The sequence below is a fragment of the Bombus affinis genome, chromosome 9 (genome assembly GCF_024516045.1).
Source record: "Bombus affinis isolate iyBomAffi1 chromosome 9, iyBomAffi1.2, whole genome shotgun sequence".
NCBI classification, from domain to species: Eukaryota; Metazoa; Arthropoda; class Insecta; order Hymenoptera; family Apidae; genus Bombus; species Bombus affinis.
The window spans coordinates 6479468-6499919 of NC_066352.1; the positions used below are offsets into that span (position 1 = coordinate 6479468).

General features: G+C 33.2%; 1 long non-coding RNA gene across 2 annotated transcripts in view; it reads left to right on the forward strand.

The window, feature by feature from the left end:
• The window catches only part of LOC126920765 (uncharacterized), a 128279-nt gene that overhangs the window by 96765 nt on the left and 11062 nt on the right, over positions 1 to 20452 (forward strand). For both annotated transcript variants that reach the window (XR_007712084.1, XR_007712083.1), the window contains exon 5: positions 20346 to 20416. This is a non-coding gene — a long non-coding RNA (uncharacterized LOC126920765). The remainder of the gene's footprint in view (positions 1 to 20345; positions 20417 to 20452) is intronic.

The following is a 20452-nucleotide window of genomic DNA, read 5'->3' on the forward strand; positions in this document are numbered from 1 at the left end:
GCTCTTTTTAGAACGCCATTGAAAATAATGGGACAGCGGGGCCGAACGTTACGAGCCGAAATGACACAGCGTCAACGCTGTACTCAACGTTGGCTACTACCGGAAACGCAGCATCGAAAACAACACCGACCGACTCTTTCGGATGTGTAGTCGGTGAACGTCACTATCCTTTCAGCAAAGGAGAAACTGGTCTTTGATTGTCGCTACCCAAGTGACAAATTCGTATTCTCGATGGTCTTCGCAAAACTTATTTTCGGTATTTTTCGGGATTTAATATTTGGAACAAAATAGAAAATATGACGACCACAAAAGATACGTTGGCACGTATCGTTATTCTCGAACGAAGCGTCTTTTTATCACGTTTCATATTTCTTTTTCATAGTATTCAATTTTTGTAGTCCAGTGAATATTCTGTTAAATGATACGAAAATTAATATACTTAATTAATTAGTCTGTACGCGTTATAATAAACGACGTGTTGTGCCAATGCTTTTCCTAACTACTGTATGAGAAATCTATTAGAAGCATCAATTTTGCCCAATTAAATCTTAATTACATAGTACCATAGACTCACAGGTAATTAATAATAGTTCAAATTGAGTTACTTAATTTTAAAGTACTCGATCTTAAAAATTGTATTCTCTATTTTTTAGATTTGTGTATGTAATACAAATTAGAATTAAATAATTGTATTTAAATCTAATTCAAGATGTGATATATCTTACGATGTGATATAACGTAATTGCATATTGTATTAACTTAGAAAGTGTTTTTGAAATTAATGCAAAACGATGAATCAGAATTTTGATGTTATTCTTTTCATTTTCAAATTATTTAACAAGAACAGATGTCCAGGACGATATTCGTCCTAATATTTGTATAGAGTGATGAGTCTGTCTTGATATTATATAACAAATTAATAACGATACACCATATGTTCGGCTGTAATGGAATTTACCCCTTCAACGTTAAAATCAATTACTTATGAAGTAAGTTTGAATAGTTTGATTTCGCTATTTCTGCATTACGCGGCTTTACATTCAGAAACCTAATAATTTGGAATTAAACTTCAAACTAATACCGTAGAAGACGGATTAACAAGTTCCTCTTTCAAATGCTCCTCTGAGATATTAAGTAGTTACAAAATTAAAATCATTTTGATGCTACTGCAATTCCTATGCCAATAGATTGCACTTGTAAATTTAGCTACAGTCTTTACAATAATGTACAAAATAAGGACGATAAGGATTAAAATATATGTAAATACGTAATTACAGAAAACGATTTAAATTAGTTGAATATTTTAAATAGAAGTTTCATAAGAAATACAATAAGTTCGCGTTGTAATAATTCAGAGATTTTCTAATTTTCTAACCTTTCATCTTCTTATCTTAATTAATATATTTCAAATGAATTGCGGTTACAAACAAGTTATCTGGTAAGTAAAGAATTGAATAGAATAGTATCAAAGACATTGAATTCGAATCTTAAATCTTCCGGTATCTTTGACGTTATCCTAGACTATAATCTCTACGCTATCGCGTTATTGAAAGTAAAATCGATTTAATCTACCGACGCGACGTGCGGGTTTAAATCAATTTCCTTTCCCAATAGAATATTGCTTATGAATCTTCCATCATTTATGTAGATAACTAAATAGATCTAGTGGGGTTCAAAGTAGATATTCGTTGATTGTAATTATTGAAAAATCATCAATTTTAAAATAGAACATGATCAATCATTGTGTCAAAGTTTCGTCAGTCTTATCACATATTCACGTTCGTTTGGTGTATTTATTTCGTTCTATATATCACAACAAATTCTACTTTCTCAAAATAGTAACTAAAATAAAAGGTAAGATTGCGAATTCTTCTTCCTTGATCACTATACGGGGTTCGATTAATACTCGACCTATTTAAATTCTATTTCAAACTCTAACGATATGCAATGTCTCAAATTATTTTATTTCTTGAATTCGAATCCTCGCAACATATTCAGCGCCATTTCCATGTCTAAGCATTCCCAAGAAACAGAAAGTCCGTGTTTATGGAAGAGAAATCAACACAGAGACACGCATACAACTTTACACGATTCTAATCTATCAACTTGCAACTATCCCTATTGAAAAATTCATCAATCTAAATAATTATCATTTGCTTACGCGCATTATATCTTATGAACATAATTTGACTGACTTATTTAGGTACAGGGTATTTACTCGTTTAACGATTTCCTTCATTAACTTGAAATTTTCGTTGAAATTGAATCTATACGAGGAATAAAGGTGTGCCTGCATTTTTCACGCGTCATGCACCGTTCGATTAATTAGTAGCATGAAAGAGCACCTTTTTCTCCGATGACTCTCGGCGCTGCGCTGGTCGACTTATTTTTCGTTAAGCTAATGTGACTCATGAAATCCCGGGAATTAGCGTATATAAGCTGGGACACGTATAGCCATCGTCAACGCGGTGGCTCCGCCCGGTGAGGCTAGAGATATACATACGTGCATGAGCTTTTGACGCGCATCGGTGTAAGCAGCAGCCCTGATGGGTAATCGATTTTCATTAATGGACGTCGCTCGCGTAACACAGAATTTCAGCGGACACAGTCTCGGCCTCGGCCTCGGTTCAGGGGAAAGAGACAGGGAAGTTCTGTCGCAGCGCGTGTCCTCGTTCAAGTCGATGGTGCATCATCGTATACTGGGTGACCGCCTAATCTCATCTTCACAAATATTTCTTTCCCCGTTAAAACGGTAAAGCAAGCTTGCACTACAACAATTAATAAGTTTTCTATTTTGCGATATTAGTTGGATGTTATTCTAATTTAAGTGTCTTACATCTACACTATACGCTCGAATTTGCAAAGTAAGTTTTCTGGATTAATTCTAAGATTCTTCCAAGAATTTAAGATAAGAAAGAAGTAATGCATGATTTTTTTCTTAGGTGAGAATATCGACCATATATTAGCTATAATAGACCATATTCTACTGATAATTTGTCAGTTAATGATAATGCGTTGAAACACAGTTTTCCGACACAGTTTTCTGTGAAAGAAATATAAAGGATTAGTAATTTAATTTACTAGGTTTGTCAGAAAGAAGTATATTATTTAGTTACTTATTCGTGTGACGATTTTAAGATTCCAGAGGAAATGAAAATTATATTACATTATGAAAATTATAAACGCATTTCCTTAACTGAAAATATTGACAATGTAATCGAGTTCTTTTCAAGATTAAGTATTTTCTTAAAATATTAATTAGTATTCAAAAATTAGACAGAAGATTAAAATATTGAATACTTAGTTGTAATATTATTTTCGGTTTATTAAACGTCTTTAAACGTACATAGTGAAACACGAATGATACAGTTCATCAAAATATGTAGCTTTTCCTATGTGGTAAAATACGAATAGTTTGAAAGTGCAGGATAAATATTTCTCTCAGTAGATTTGCTTTCGAGGAAATCGAGTTTGAAAATTTGTCAAATACACATGCACTTAATGAGGGCACGGCTCATGGAAAGACACTGTAAATGCGACTGTATTTGCTTAACATATATTTCCAAGTAACGAGGAAATTAAAGGCAATTGAGTAATTAAAGGAGATCTAATAAAAAATTTGAATTTTGCTCCTTTGATTTTTAAATAACTCTTAAGATTTCTAAAATTCTTTTTACTGGTGTTCATTGTGATGAAACCATCAAATCGTATGCAGAATCATACTTGTAATATTTGATATTTGTACTTTTTGAGATATGAATCGTTCAAGCGTCACGTTGATCAATCCCATAAAATAAATAGAAGAATACAGAATAGTGCTAATTTTACGAACACTGTTCTTGTAATAGATGAATTCATCGACGCAAGTCATTTGTTTCTTAAGAATTGAACATTAAACGTGTATTTAAGAAATTAAAAAATTAAAAAAAAAAGTGGAAGTGATCAGTTTGGTCATCGACTACATTAATTACACGACAAGTAGAAATGTTGAGATTACTATATCGTACGTTAAAATTAACAATTTCTATTGACATAGGAAAGAATTTCAAGAAGATTTCTGCAAAATCTTAGAGATGTTCCCGTAAAAGCGACTGCTCGATCCACGCTTTCTTTCGTAAATCGTGTACAACCTTTTAGAGGCACGCTATGAATTCTTTCGGAAAAACTTAAGAGGATCCCCTCGTTTGCATACTAACGAAGATTTAATTAGAAAGAAACGCGGCAATTACCATTGAAAAAGCACGCAGATAGCCGCAAAATATACGACTAAGCGTTTTCGTTGCGTTGCAAATGATTTCGTCCATTTAGACATCAAATATGACACGCGAGTTTTCAGAAAAAGTAACTACAGCCTGGTCGCTGCGTTACCATCGATTACATTGATTTCGAATGCGTCACAACTACGTTGGTTTAATGCTGTAGTAATTGAAAAACATTGCGAAAACGCATTGATAACTGGAGTTTGCCAATGGAACGCAAAACCACCGCGGGTATCGATTTTTACTCGGCGCTTTTAATTTGTTATATCCGTCATAACAGTGGAGAGTCCGTTAGCATCGAGTATAACGAATCCAGTTGTAATATCAATCGTTGGCCCGAGTTATCTGAATTATCCATCGTCCAACTGTGATTTTATTCTTATGAATGATTTTACTGCGTTTAATTGCGTATTAACAACTCCATATCCAGAAAGAAGTATTTGCAAGAATATATTGATTTCTGATTTTTTAGAATTCAAAGATACAAGGAAAACATGTAATGAATTACGTACTTCATTTTTAAAAGAGATCAATTTCAGAGTTGAAAAATGCCTGAAGTAATTTAATATTGGGACAACCTGTTTTCGTTTCTTGTTTTTATTCGATTATTTTTTTTTTAAAAAAAGAACAAGTTGTTACTTTCTTAAAATCTTGTTCTTAAATTCTTAAGCTCTCGTACTGTTAAACAATGTTCTTGGCTTTTTACAAACTTATTTAAGCTTATCACCGATTCTTAAAAAATATAAGTACATTCTTGTACTTAAAATGTATCATATCTACATGATATTGTATTATTCATTTTTAGTCACTGTCAGATAATATTAGAATCAAAAAATTAACAAGAAGTGATATGGATTTACTCTGTTTCTTCCCTGTGGTTTCTAATCGATAAACACGTTTCAACGTCTGTCGTTTCATTGAAGCTTGCCACGAATCGATTCCCGAACGTTTGCGCGGCGATAAGCAAAATTATTCCGGCTCATGAAATTTTTCTCCGCCGTTTGGATCCTGCCGCGATAATCTTTAAAGCGGAACTCGCGTTTCCTGCTTATCGGCCGGGGACTTTGTTTAGCCGTGCGCGCCTAACGGAAGGTGAAATTGCGGTTCCTGCCTAACGAGATTTTCGAAAAGGCGCGGGTTCCCTCAGACCGACCAATTATTCGCGACATTTATAAAGTCAGACGAGATCCAATTACAAAGCCGGCGATGCGCACGTCTTTAAGAAACACTTAAAGCGGATGTACCCTACTGTTTGTAAGTGTCTGAACACTTTAGTCAATTTTTATTAACACCAGAACTACCACTGAGTAAAGTATAAAATTGAAACTGAGAAAATCAAAATGAAAGGTATATGAAGATAAGAGGAAAAAGATATGCATAAATACATTTTCGATGATTTTGTTTATTTGTATGTCACTTTATAGAGAATATTTGAATATAAAATAGTTGGAAGAGTAGTAACAATTTGTTGGATTTAGTTAAACGTATGATTAAGTTACGGCAAATATTTGAATATCTTCAATACTTTAATGATTTTCAATATTTTAATATTGTGGCAAGCAATATTTTCTAAATTATGAAAAGGATGGAAAAATGCATGTTTGATCTCAAGATCAAATAAATTGATAATTTTGGAAATATAGGATAAATTAGCAACTGAATTAAAAAAAAAACCGCAAATTTGACTTATCGTGTTGTTCTCTATATTGACAGTATATTGAAATCAAATTTGTAATAAATGAATTTCATCTTAAATTTTGAAATAAATTTTGTTTCCGTATATTATTTATTTTAATATATTATTACGGTTAAAAATACATACGAACTTTTCCGACAATTGCAGGAAAAATACGGACTGATTTATCATATAATTCAATGAGATTCGAAAAATATCGGAAATATTTCCGAACATGAACAATGAAGGGCGAGTATCAGGAAACGAACCTTCAACGAAGAGGAAACGCATCTGTTGTTTTTTCACATTGAAAAATCAAACTTGTAAATCAAGCAAACTGAAAATTAAGCTGAACATGTATGTAACTCTACCATTGCAACGAAACACGGGTATTAAAATAAGGAATACGTCTAAGTAAAAATTTTAACAAAACTTCGCCTCTTTTTTATATTATATATTAAGCACCTTTTATATCTGTGCTTTCTACTCTATTAATTTTTCGGTTAATAAAATATCCAGATAAAATCTCATCACAGGCTCCTAACGTTGAATTGCTTTATTGTCCAGAAACGTGTCCAATTTTTAATTTAGAATACGATCGTGGCGTTGAAACGCTACGCTATCTGTGTCTATGCGCGTTTCTCTACTTTTTTCTCGTCTTTTTGTAACTCTCTTCTTTTTTCTCCAGTCTGACCGCGTGCATGTAGCGAAAAGTGAAATGCCGCTATTTCAGAGAACGATACCTCTTTACGGTAGCCGGGACATTTGGGTCGCTTGGTTAGCTAGGGCTTGGTTTTTTTTTTGGCCTAGCTTTTATGATCCATCGAAAAAACAGTACGCACATCTACGCCACGGCGATGTCAACAATGAATTCGCCCGAGATTTCAAATTTTTCTTGTCTCGTTAAACATTCATACAGATGCGGGACGCTGAATGTACGAATCACGTTAATTGCACTGTAATGTTAAATTGTTGTAAAGGGAATTTCTTTCTCTTCAATTCAAAATTTCGATAAAATGTTCGAAAATTTTTTGTTGTTTATCTCTTTTGTTGGTAGTTATTAATTTATACAAATATCCTTCATTAGAAATTGTTAAAAATTTTTATGGGTGGTAAGTGATGAGTTCCATTAGACAAAATATCATTATCGTCAAATGTGAGATTATAATGTTTTAAGTTGAAACATGTTTTTAGAAAATGTTGGTGTTGCGGATGACTTTAAGATGATATTAACAAAATTTTGTCTCTTATGAATCTTCGTAGTAAGTTTCATTTCTAAACGTTGACGACGTGCTTGTAATTACGTGCCGTAATGATAGACCTAATTTAAATGAAAGTTTGACTCTCTTGATCGACTATCCAATCGAGATTCAACCAATCAAATTCATGTAGCGATGCTGTAACCTATATATCATTAAGGTTAATGAATCTCTAACATAGCTTAAATAATTTGAGCTAGAACTGTATCAAACTTACTTGCGCCTTAACAGAGACGTGATCGAGATTTAAATCTCTCCAACTCCTCATCAATATCTTTCTACGTAATTAATGGGAAATCAACGTTTCAAGAATTCATACGTATGCGTTTACAAATAATTTTCATTTTTACCTCGTCTTATCGTATTGTTATGTATTACTTTTGTCACATTATTTTAAGTTATTTTAAAACAAAAATGTTGAAATAAAAATAAATTTGAACGACTCTTGAATTGTTTGAATACTTTTATGCGCAAGATATTCAAAGAATGCAATCGTTTGAAAAAAGATTAGGAGTAGTCATTACTTAAAAAAAAAATTCTTATTGAAAAACACATGTTAAAAACAATAAATTTTCTTACATTACTTTAAGATATTTAATCTATCCGAATATTATATTCATTGTAAGAGATACTAGTTAGTGCCAATTATATATTTGTACCCTCCGTACAAAAATTATAGCACTAAAAATTATTCTAAAATATTGTGCAATCATGTAATTAAATTAGAATGAAAAAGTGAAATTTAAATTACATTGAGAAAGAAGTTTGGATTCTTCCAATTGTAAGAAGCAACTATGTAATAGTGTACACATTTCGCAAGTAGTTCCTGACATAGTAAAAGGGTTAGAACAAAGTTTCTGAATATGTTACGTACGAATAACCTCCAAAACCAGGCTATCAATAACTTGCTCTCTTCCCACCTAAAATCGATAAATTACTCGCATAAAATCTTTCTTACACAGCACAACGCTCTTCAAGCAACGAAACTTCGATTCTCAAAGTTTCAAAGATATTTCAATGACTGTAACCGGACTGTACTCGGTATAATGCGAGCCATCAAGAGGGATTGTTTTCCATGCTGACACCGATTAGTTTGCAACTTGGCGAATAACCCTGCGTGCACCAAAGCGGATACGCGGGAATATTCCGCGATTCGACGAGAAGTAATCTTTGGATGCTGGTCTCGGAAAAGAAAGTTCGATTCATAACCGGGAAAGGAAAGAATTTCCGTTATTACAAATAGAGAGTTTGACCGATGGCAGGATGGAAAATAAGGAGTCGGACATTATCCGTGGCGAATTCGCTGCCGCGAGACTATTTATGCAGCCGAGCGTTCGAATATCGTTCGAACAACGGTATTAGTACCATGCATAATAAGTCTATGGATTCTCATTTCCCGTAGACGAGAGTTACGCAACTTCGAGATGCTTTTCATTGTTACTGGCAAAATGCCGAGCGCAAATAATGACTGAATATGAGCGGCTCGCGTACATTGCGTTTTACCCGACACTTCGTTCCCTTAATAACATCATCGTTATTATTATTACAAAGGAAATAACTTCCTCCCGAGATACTTCCGTAATATATGTTTCCATGTTCCCTTAACTATCAAAGCGAGAAAGAGTCTTTTGTCTTCGTTCAGTTACTCGGCACACAAGATGTAGTACAAGGTGAATTAATTTATCGTAGAAATTTGGTGATTCTGTTCCTTGGAAAATCGAGCGTGGTCTGCGTTATTTGCGTTTTGCACGTCATTTCTATTGCTTTTAGTTTAATTGCAGATCTTATTGCGAGTCCAGATAATACAGGACGGTACGCGTTAACGTATACAGTAGTATAGGTCAATTAACAGTGATGGTCCCCTATACATTGTATACATGTGCATGTACTATATACATTGACGTATATTGACTTATACTACTTGGACCTGTATAAGTAATCTATTATAGATTTAAGTAGTATAAGTCGATATTCACCGATGTGTGCGGTAAAATAAAATAGTAAACAGCAGTGTAGGTGTTGATTTACATTACATATACCCACAATAAACGAATTTATTGGAGATGTAAGTAGCATAAGCGTACGGTAATATAAATCAACGAATGGTAATTCATGCGTTGACTTATACTACTTGGGGCTACACTATATAAACTGGTTAAATCAATCAGACTTCTTAGAAATAATTTCAGCAGGAAACATTAGTTTCTAATCGATCAATTATATATTAATAAGAACCATGTAAGAAACAATCTTCTCACTGTTGATGACACAGTAGTACCAATGGGATACGAAAAGTTAATTAATCAAATACAATACATTAATCGATTGATAACTCAACACTGATCGTAATCATAATTATTACTGCCCACGTGCGATCGTAAAAGCAAGACAATTTCAGACGTTTTCAACGTAAACCTCTCATTCTCTTGGCAAATTAACAAAAGAATCTCGTAACATCGTTGGTTTTGGTGGACACTACGTATAGTAGCCACATTATCAGGCTTCCTGCAAAATACGTCGGACGTACAAGCAGAGTAATTATGCTCGTGGAATTCTCAAAGCCGGTGGTTTCGGTACGTTGAGTTTACTAATTATCCATATAACGGTGTTCGCATTAAGGTCATAGCCGATTCTAAAATTTTCGTTCCCGCTGAATTTGATGTCCGCCGTTTGAAAAATTATAGCGCAAAGTAATTGTACGTAGCAACATAGATGAACACGCGAAGAGGAGAGAGGAAGAAAGAAATAAATGCCTCGGCGTGGAACGAGCCACAACGACGTCGCGTCGTCGCCTTATATTATAAACGATTCACAATTATTCCCTTTCTTCTTCGTTGTCGAGAGAAACATCCGAACAATTCCTCGTTTGGACCTTTTACACAAAGACAAAGCAGCGACGACACCGCGACTAACCAACGAAGTCGCTCGTATTTCTGCTCGAGATGATGCTGTCTAGAAAGGTCGTTAGACATTAACCCGGAACAATTATTTTATCGTGTTGGCTGGTGCTTTATGCACTTTGATAAGTTGCTTAACGAGACGACGAATTAAAGTTTGTCTTTGTCCTTCGGGGCTCTCCACTTTAGCTACAAGCCACGGGGACGAGGAAAGCAATAAACGCAGCTTAAATGCGACGAACTGATCTTTTAACAGGAGTACTGTCGAAGGAAAGCATACTCGATTGTAAAACTGCTGCAGTTTAAAGCATAATTTTATAGATTTATCAGACAAATTCAAGCTTTCGATTAATTTATTCCTTCTTTCTTTTTACTTAAATATTTATCCGATATATAAAATTAATTTTAATCTGCGATTTTAATCTGTCACAGTGGGATAAGAAAAGTTTATGACTTTGCTTCTATATTTTAGAATAATATTTGCTAATATTTAGATATCACTTAAAAAATCTTTTTATTATCGTTACTTATGTAAGAAAACTAATATTTTTGAAAACCATGAAAGAGAAATATACGCGTAATTACATACTTTACAACGACACTTACCGAGAATTTTCTTGATCTCTGTTTGAATAAATGAAATTTCATATCAGAGAAGTAGGTGTTCTATTATTCAAACTTCGTTTTACCTTCCATTTCCTAGATCTTTACTCAGGATTAATATAGCTATAACTATAGTATAAATAATTAAGATACGTAACACAGAAACACGAAATGCTACTTGAAAACTGCAATCAAAGGAAATTATTTGAAAGTGATCCGTAGTATCGAAATCATTTGAATCGCTTTATTTCGATACATAGGAGACCAAATGTATCTACACGTAAAGAAAAGTCTAAGAACACATAATAGTTCGAACAGAGAATCCACGGAGTAATATCGTACAAAGGAAACGTAACAGTTCTTCCGTATGAAAGACACGCAATACCGAAAAATTCGCAATACCTTTTGTTCCTAAGTTTCGCGGTCTTGGAAGTTGCGTTCGGTATAGCCGGGTCTGCCAAATCTAAAGTAGTTCGAAATCGCAAAGCCGCGCAAAACATACCGGGGCGATTCAGTGCCGGTCGAAACTCGGCGTCTATGTTAGGAAAAAGAACTACGGAATGCAGTCGGTTGTGGGAGCTTCCGATTCGGTGCGGCGCAGGAAGTCGGCGTGCACTTCTTGCTCGTGAAACTTCTCCTAGCGAGTACTCGTTTGCGACGGATACGAAACACCGTTCCATCGAACGACAGCTCCTGTTGTGTTTCTCTGTTTGCTTCTCCGAAATAGACCTTCCAGAACAAGTCGCCAACGATAAAAAGGACCGTAAATGTGAATTAGCACCTTAAGTATATGTTTCCTTTCACATTACATTTCCCTGAGTTTAGAAATGCTGATGGAGAAGAGATACGAAAGTATTGTAAATTAATATCCTAAGTATGTGGTTCGTTTTATATTTCTGAGAGTTTGGGAATGTTACGGAATAAGAAAACGGAATGTGTTATTAATTAACACTTTAAAGGAAGCATTAACTGGCGTATCGTTTAGTATTTATGCTATAACGCATATAATAATAGTATTCGCGATACAGAAAGTCATCAAAACTCATACGTTCGAATGATAGGAAGTTTGATTTAGAGTAATTTGAATACTGTAGTTAATGAAGTGTTTTGGATGATTTCTAAGTTTTTAAATAAATCGTTCTTAATATTTAGACTTTTTGAAACTATTTCTTGCCTTCAGGAAGCTATCTAAAATCGGAATTCTGACATAGACTCATCCAGCTCTAAAGCTATCAGCATTATTATGGATTAGATACTCATCAGAGGAAATCATTTAAGCGTTTAAAGCAATCGATAACGAAATCCACGTAAGATACTACACACTTTACGTGTCATGATGGGACGGATGTGGATGTACAGGGGCAATTGCACACCTCTTGAGAGATATGCCGTGAGTACTTGCACCTGACGTTTATCGCTTGCAAAATTGTCTTGAAAATTGTATCTGCAAGCGACGTTCAATGAACGTGGATGAAAATGCGTGATTCAACATCTTCAACGTTGCAACAAAGTTTAATATATACATATGAAATCCTTGTTTGGATGTTATTTATTATTTAGAAAATTAAATAAAGTATACTTTAGTTGAAAATAATTGAATAAAAATATATTTTCTCGAACTTAGGATAATAAGCATCGTTTGATCGATGTCACATTCTTAAAATTATATCAAATTATTTTGACTAATGGAAGAATTATCGTATACAAAATATTATTCTTAAGCATTAGAAAGATATTATAGTCAAAATGTTAGAAACGATAGAAAAGCTATTAAATAGAGAACATTATAAACAATATAAACTGAGTATATTTGTATTTAATTAATCAATATCAAGATACCACGAGAATGAAGATAATATGTAAATATTTCTTGTATTTATTGCGTAAATCCGAAACAGATGCAACACCACAATGCCGGTCAAAGAGATTTTGTCGATTGTGAACATCCGAAGTAATTTTCTCTTTTACAATCTCGTTACGTGTTTCAACTGTATTCAGTTACATTTGAGACAAAGAGCCTGTGTCTGCAGGTTTGCGCTTTCTGCCTTTAAAACAAACAATGGGGTAGATCAAACGTGCTGTGTAAACACAAGAGATGCAGTGACAGTGTTATGGAGGAATTTATCCTTCAATGGCCTTGAGCTATAAGTTGATTTTACACAAACTAGAGTTACTTGAGAGAATCCGAGTTTTCCCATTTACTTTTAACCTGTTATTATAATGGTTGTACATAGGATAAGAATATTCAGAAAACAGAAATTAAAAATTGTTATTTTTGTTAATTAGTTGACGATAAAAAGTCCAATTTTTTAGAATATTTAAATTATACAAGTCGAAAGTAATACGCGAGAGGACAAAAGGTGATTACTTATAAAAAATATGAAATAAGTTTGTTCATCCACGAAAATTGATTATTGAAAGAATCAAATTCTAATTACGTGCTTGCACAGTTAACCTGCTAAAGAAAACCTAAAGAAAAATTTTATGAATAATATTTTATTTTATGAATGAAGTCAGGTATGTGAGTACATATGCTTGCAATAGATTCTTAAAATTGATCTACTCGAAAACCATGATTTGGATGAATAAATTTTATTTTACGCTTTTAATTTATTTTTGCATAAGTAATTATAATTTATAACAACATATTTATTTTTTTACAACAGATTTATACGATACTATTAGTTATACCTTGTATATGTCGATTAGTCATAGATATTTTTAACGCTTTGATGTTTAAAGCTGTGACAGTTATCTATAATTAATAAATAACACGGTCGAAACAGAAATTGAGTTAACAATGGGCCGAATTACAAAGGGGAACATATTGATCTGTTACGTTTGCGAGAAATCTAACGAAATTCGATATTAATTCCAATTAAATGCTCGATTTAGACTTTGGAAATATAGCACGATACCAATTTCAAGAAGTGAAGCCCTGCAATTTTAATAAATTGTTGTGTTAGATATATAAATTGGAATAAAACAAACCAAGACAGTATTACACAATTTAATGATATTATTAGAGATTGTTATGCTTTGAATTTCTTTGTTTTCCTTTGTCGAAATTTATTTGTTTCATCCCCAGCGATGTTTGGTATAAATGCAATTTAATCCTGTTTCACTAACAAATCGATACGCGCCTAAATAAATAGAAGCATTCTGAATCCTTTCGACTGCATAAATATCTTCACGGATTAAGAAACTGTATTCTCCTAGTTTATGAAGTTTATACAGTCGGAGACGAAAATAAGCGTGTTCATAAAAATATAAATTTACATAAGAATCCGAAATGTACCGATAAAAAACAATTCAACAGTTTATCTCTTCAATCTGTGAACAAATCTATTAACAAATGATCATTTTTCTATTTATCACGTATTCTACAAATGATCTTCTACCCCGATTTACCAAAAGATCAAGAACATTTATCCACATTTTTCTTCGTCTCATTTCACCCTTCCTTCCCCAATTTTCCCTTATTCACAGCACGCGATAATAAATAATCAAAGAAGTAAATGATACGTATCAGATATTAACGATGATACTCGTGAGAAGAAACGATTAAGAATAATTCTCGCGTGAAAAGGTGAAACGTGTGTATTTATACATATAGTGAAAATTAATGATGGAAACTCGCCCAAATGTGGCCACTCATCCTCTCATCTGCAAAGATTCCGAAATTACGAGGCGGATAACAATAGGGCAATTGGATTAAACGAAATATAATCACAGAGAAACAAATATTCGAACGTGAAACGTTAGATAGAAGGACGTAATAATAGCATTGAGCAAGCAACATATAAAGGATTGTTGTCGCAGAAAGGGGCAAGTAGCTGGATAGGACGCACGCGAAGCAAGACAGAAGGGAAGTTTGAAGTTCTCCACCCTCTGAGAGCTTGAGGAGAAGCGACATGACTGGAACTGTACGTTCTGCAAACCCTGTGGCGAATTTGTCTACTCAAGTCAATTGAATTGAATGCAATCCGTTGTTTCTGTTATTCTTGTTCATGAGATGGAGCGCTAGGCTAGAATTAATAATTATTCATAAACTCGAGATTCCTTTCCCACGGATCCGATCGATTTAACGAATAGTTTTAGCATTCGCTTTGTATTAGGTTCCTATTAATTCGTATAATGTTTATTAGTTGTATGCTTCTGTCAAAAGTCACTTATCAACTTCGTATTTTGTAATTTTGTCACTCGCGTCACTTTGGCTTTAGTTTTATATTAATAGCGTGTTTGAAAAGTAATTGTGTACTAATGTACATATATCGGTGTATATGTATATATTAAATAATTATTCATTATTCATTTTGACTTTATCTTGCATCTCATAAAGTTATTTAGATGAGCAAATCGTGAGGATATAATAAATCTTACAGTTTTCAATGTTTCTAATTATTTTCCTCTGACAATATAATCCTGTATAATCATTTATTCTATGTAGACCAAACGCAACTATTGTTAATGCCCGAGAATTGAAATATGGGTAACGGCATATAATATATTATTAATACAGAATTGTTTCGACAAAATGAAAGTATAATGAATGAATTCAGCAAGGTATAGTATACATTTTCAGGAGTAACGTTTCACGAAATTACAAGCTTTTTGAAAGTGATACGACACAGAAAGTTGAAACGTAATCAATCATGGTAATACAAAGCATTTTTGGCGAATATTCTATTTTTTTCGTTTATCAGACAGACAGACAGTTTCGAAAGAATATAAAAGAAGAACAATGGAAATTTAATACACGATTGATTCATACGTGAAAAAGAATTTTATTAATAATATATCCCGAAGCAAACCGAATCGATATATTTGAAAACAAAGTATATCTATACATGTGTATACTTCGATAATTGGATAAATGAAATTTTACAAACGTCAAACTATTTTTAAATGTTTCAAAATGATGTTTTTCAACAAGATATTAATTAATAAAAAATACTGATTGAAAGAATGTCAAATGTAATATCTGCATGGAGAACAATTTTCGTTTGTGACGGTATACAAAAATAATTTCGTACATAATTCGTTTTTTCGTTTCCTTTATCTTCGACCTCCAGTGAAGAAACTTGGGAAATAGTGCGATGTTTCGGAAGCAATCATCCGTTTCCGCCATCGAGTCGCATCGATAGGAGATTGAACTCCTTGCTTTTTCGAGTACCGACGCAAAATGGATACGGGCCAAAAGAAGAGCAGCTCTTTTGGATGGCAAGAATCAACCTGATTGATTCACGGATCGCGTTTAATAATGTTCACTGACTACATATCGAAAGGGATCTAATTTTACTTTATACTATGGAGGATTCTCTTTTATGTTCTTCTTTCAAGTTATTTTTAAACTTGTATAAAAGTAGATAGATCGTAGCTGATTTATAAGTATTGTTAGAGATTCTACAATAGTTCCCTCATTTCTGGAAAGTTTTAATACGTAACTGCAAATATCAATCGATTCGGTCTTTCAAGAGCATCGTTTCGTTGAAATATATAAAGATAAGTTCAATTTAATAACATCTATGTACTTTCTACATATTTGGATGTATTGAATTTATATGTAAGTTACTATATCTTTGCTAGTAAAAGTAGATTTGTCGATTATGTAACGCAATATTTTAGAATTTAAAATAATGAAATTTTTATTGGTTTTTAATTGAAGCAATCTACATCACCATGAAGCATATAATACATTGTAAGACGAATTGCACAATAATTCATCAATTCTCCTCATTATTAATCACTTTTGGTTCACATGATTGGAGTTAAATTTTAAATACGTATAATAAATAGATTCGCTCGACCTTGAGTTCACTTCGTCAAAACGCTAACTAAAATTTCGTTTCAATAAATGAAGTGTTAGTCGAAAATACTAAATATGGTAAAGAAATGTAATAATAATGACGACAGATCATAATAACGAAACTATAACAATGGAACAAAAAGTTGAAAATTCAATAGTCTCTGAGCACTAATATAAATAATACATAATTTATGAAAGAATCTCATCGTGAAAAAATTTATACAAACACAATGGAACAAGTTTGCAAGACGATCACTAAGCAGCTAACAAAATTAACCGGACCATACTCGACTGAGAGAATTACCGTAATAACATTCAACGAGCGTTTGACACTTTGGAATATGCCAAGTCATATGTAATTTAAAGTGTTACGGGCAAGTTTGGTCGAAGCTTATAGACGTGTCGTCTTGTATTGTGGCCTTCCGGGTCGTAACACGTCGCCGGTAATATGGCACACACATAAATTGGACCGTACTTGAACCCTTCGGTTGCAAGTGTTACGAGTCGCCTGTACTATTTGCCCATGAACACGCGTCGTAAGTTGCCTGTGTCTTAAGTGAACCAAGTCGGCCCATTATCTCAGTTTACGTCACGGTCTTTTATGGTTCAATATAGAAACTCCCTATAGGATGTAATCGAAGCCACAGTGAACTTGCTAATTGTCCGCGTGGAACTCAATGATCCGAAATGTCGATTACGAACACGTTTTACCGGCTCGGCTACTGGAAAACACAGCTTTGAAAAATAATTTTAGAATTGATTAATTAGTAGTATATTATCTTTCTCTAAAAATTAGTTCTCTCGTTTTATCCATTTATGTGTAAATAAATCTAAATAACATTTTTATATTTTTCTTAATATGCACGTAGAATATATATAAAATATAGTAAGCTATAGAGATAAAATATAATCTGTATCATTGGTTCGTGGAAAATCTAAAGTGGCATAAGGGCGCACGTTCGTTAAACAAATTATATTATCCTATACATGTCGAAACGATACCACGACTAATTGGGGGATTGACGGTGGGTACAATCGAATTTTTCAGCTAGCAGAACGATTGCTTTGCTGATCGTTTCCAATTGAATATAACAGGATATTTTGTTATGATGTGAAGATTTTATAATTTAGTACGAAGAGCTTTCAAACCGCAGTTTCGGCTATTGAAAATCACCGCGACCGAAATATTCATTCGAAATGTGGTATTTCAGCAAGTGATATGTTTTCGAATGGCATGCATTCTAAAGAACATTGAATAATTTAAAAATCCACGCGACAAAAGTGTTACGGTTGCAGAGATCAATATAAATCGTTTGCTGTTACGTGATGCACGTATTCGTTATTCGAGTTAATCACCCACTTTTTGGAAAAGAGATTAAGACCTCTATGAATCTTCTTTTATGCGATATTTCACAGTTAAAAATGCACAAAATCCGTATAGCATACAAAAATATATCAAATAATAAACGTACCTATAATATTCATATGGTGACACAAACGTCTGTTTAAATACGACATTTTCGTAGAAAAATTTCGTTAAAAAATCTCCTCTAGGTAGATTGACAATTTATTTGAATTTTTATATAACTTTTTATCAAGAAAAAGATTCATTAACATTCTACGAATATTAATAATAAACTAATTACAAAATTACCGGAAAGTAATTATAAGTAACAAAGGATATTATACAGAAAACTAATCAACATATACATTCATTTCAAATTAAAAGACGGCGAGAAAAAGAAGCAAAAACAATAAAGTTTATTAAAAGTACATCAATCACTTCCATCACATTGATTATCACATCCAGAAAGAAGCACGAAACTAAAATATATTGAAAGAAGGTAATTGTTTGATATTGAGTACCATTGTTCTTACCCATCATTTTCAAATTGTAATAGAATTTCATGTACAACGTTGTACAGTTCATATATATGTATGATTCGATCGCGGACAAAATGTTTTGGAACGCATGGCCTTGATGGTGGTGTTCGTACGACAACTACGAACAAGGTGTTAATTTTCATTCATCTTTTGACAGCGTTTCGTAGTGGTAATGAATGTTGTATGTCTGAGCGATAAGAATAAATTGGAGCCATATGAAATTGGCACAGCTATACATTGTCCGTACAAAAGCAAATGCTCACCTCAGCTATAAACAAATCAGTGGTTGACAGCTGTGTTGCATTACACGATGCCAGAATTACACCTTCGAACGTTTCTGTTTACCGGGTACACGCGTTTTAATTATTTACACATCTGCGATTCATCGCGATATATTTTGCAATAAAACGCTACCGGAGTTCCGCCAATATATCTTCGAAGTTAATGCTCGTTTTGAAACTGCTTCGTTGCAATGTTCCGCGGAATCGACGTTAACATTCTGTACGTCAACCTTTCCTTTGCATTTTATTTTTGTCTTCTGTAATTCATTTCACGCATTACCCGAGGACACGTGCACTTGGAATTTTTTATGAATTGCACGTCGTTCGATTCGCTTTCAAGTGGATATCGGTATCCGATACGGGCTGCGGAATCCATTAAGCCTTGAATCGGGCGCTAAGCACAGTTCATTGATCACGGTTGTACGAATTGGATCGTAATATGTTTTGTCTTTTCATTTTTAATAAGCCTCGCATGTGTGTATTTCCAACGCAAAACGATTCAGATCCTGTGCATAAACTTGGGGATATTTTGAACAAATATAAGCATGTTACTTGTATAGTGAGAATAAACAGTATTTGCCTACTACTACTATTTATATATTGATTAATTATCTCAAAGTGTATGCAGTTCTAATTTAGAAACAATTGAAGATAAAAATGCAAACTTCCATACGCTCTGAACAAGTATGTCACAATTATTTTTCTAGTTTATCTTTATAAAAATGATGAATTTATTTAAAATAAGCCAAGTCACATACTTATAAATATTCAGTCTTTAATATTCTATCGTTTCATGCTTAATCAAATATATTTTAAATCACGAGATTAGTATTCGTTGCAGCATCAACATATAAATTTGGAGACATTATTTTACATCTAATTATTATGAAATTTGGAAATGAATATAACTGCTTGCTCCGAGAGACTAGTTAATTACCCTGAGCACTTCTGGACGCGTTCCAAATTCTTACGAGACAAAAACATTGAGATTTATAATTCGACTTTATAGCTACCTCTTAATTTTCTTTCGTAATTGAGGAGAAATCTACTAGGAAGACTAGCATACTTACCGATACGTCCTATCAAAGTGAACACGTAATATATGAAAAAGTTTTAAAGGATCGATCGAACTAACAAACTATCTAAAGACGGCTATCAAATCTGCCTACATTATAAATTTCTCTTATTTACCTATAACTAGTACAAAATACAACGCCTAAGATGTACATTGTTATAAAGAAATATATTAATCAAATTTTCTTATAGACAGTGTACGTTTTTTTACGAATGAAATGTATACATTAACCACGTGCAGTTTGCAGAAACCTCTAACTAAAGTTGCAAATATACAAGTCAAACAGGGCTTTCAGTTTGCTAGGAAGCGTGATATATGTATGTACCTAACTACGAAAAGTGAAGTTCTCAGAAAAGTGATTTGAAACAGAAAGTTTGAAATTGTAGATTGTTAATAATTCTATCATCTAGCTATGAGCAAATTTCTTTTCTTTTACAATTTTTCTAGTTTCGATTTCTGAGCGCTTCTAATAAAATATCTTTTATGAATATTACGAGTTTTTGGAATTCTCCTTAAGCGTCAAGTACAACAATGATGATTCTGTTATTTCTATTATAATCCTGTTCTAAGAAATAGTTTACTGTTACAGTTAATTCTTTTCAGATATCCCGAAGTCGACGATCTTTTATATGGTTCAAATATTCGTAATTAACGTATTTCCGCCGATATTGGAGGTATGTAGTATATCATTCCTTTAGCACGTTATAAAT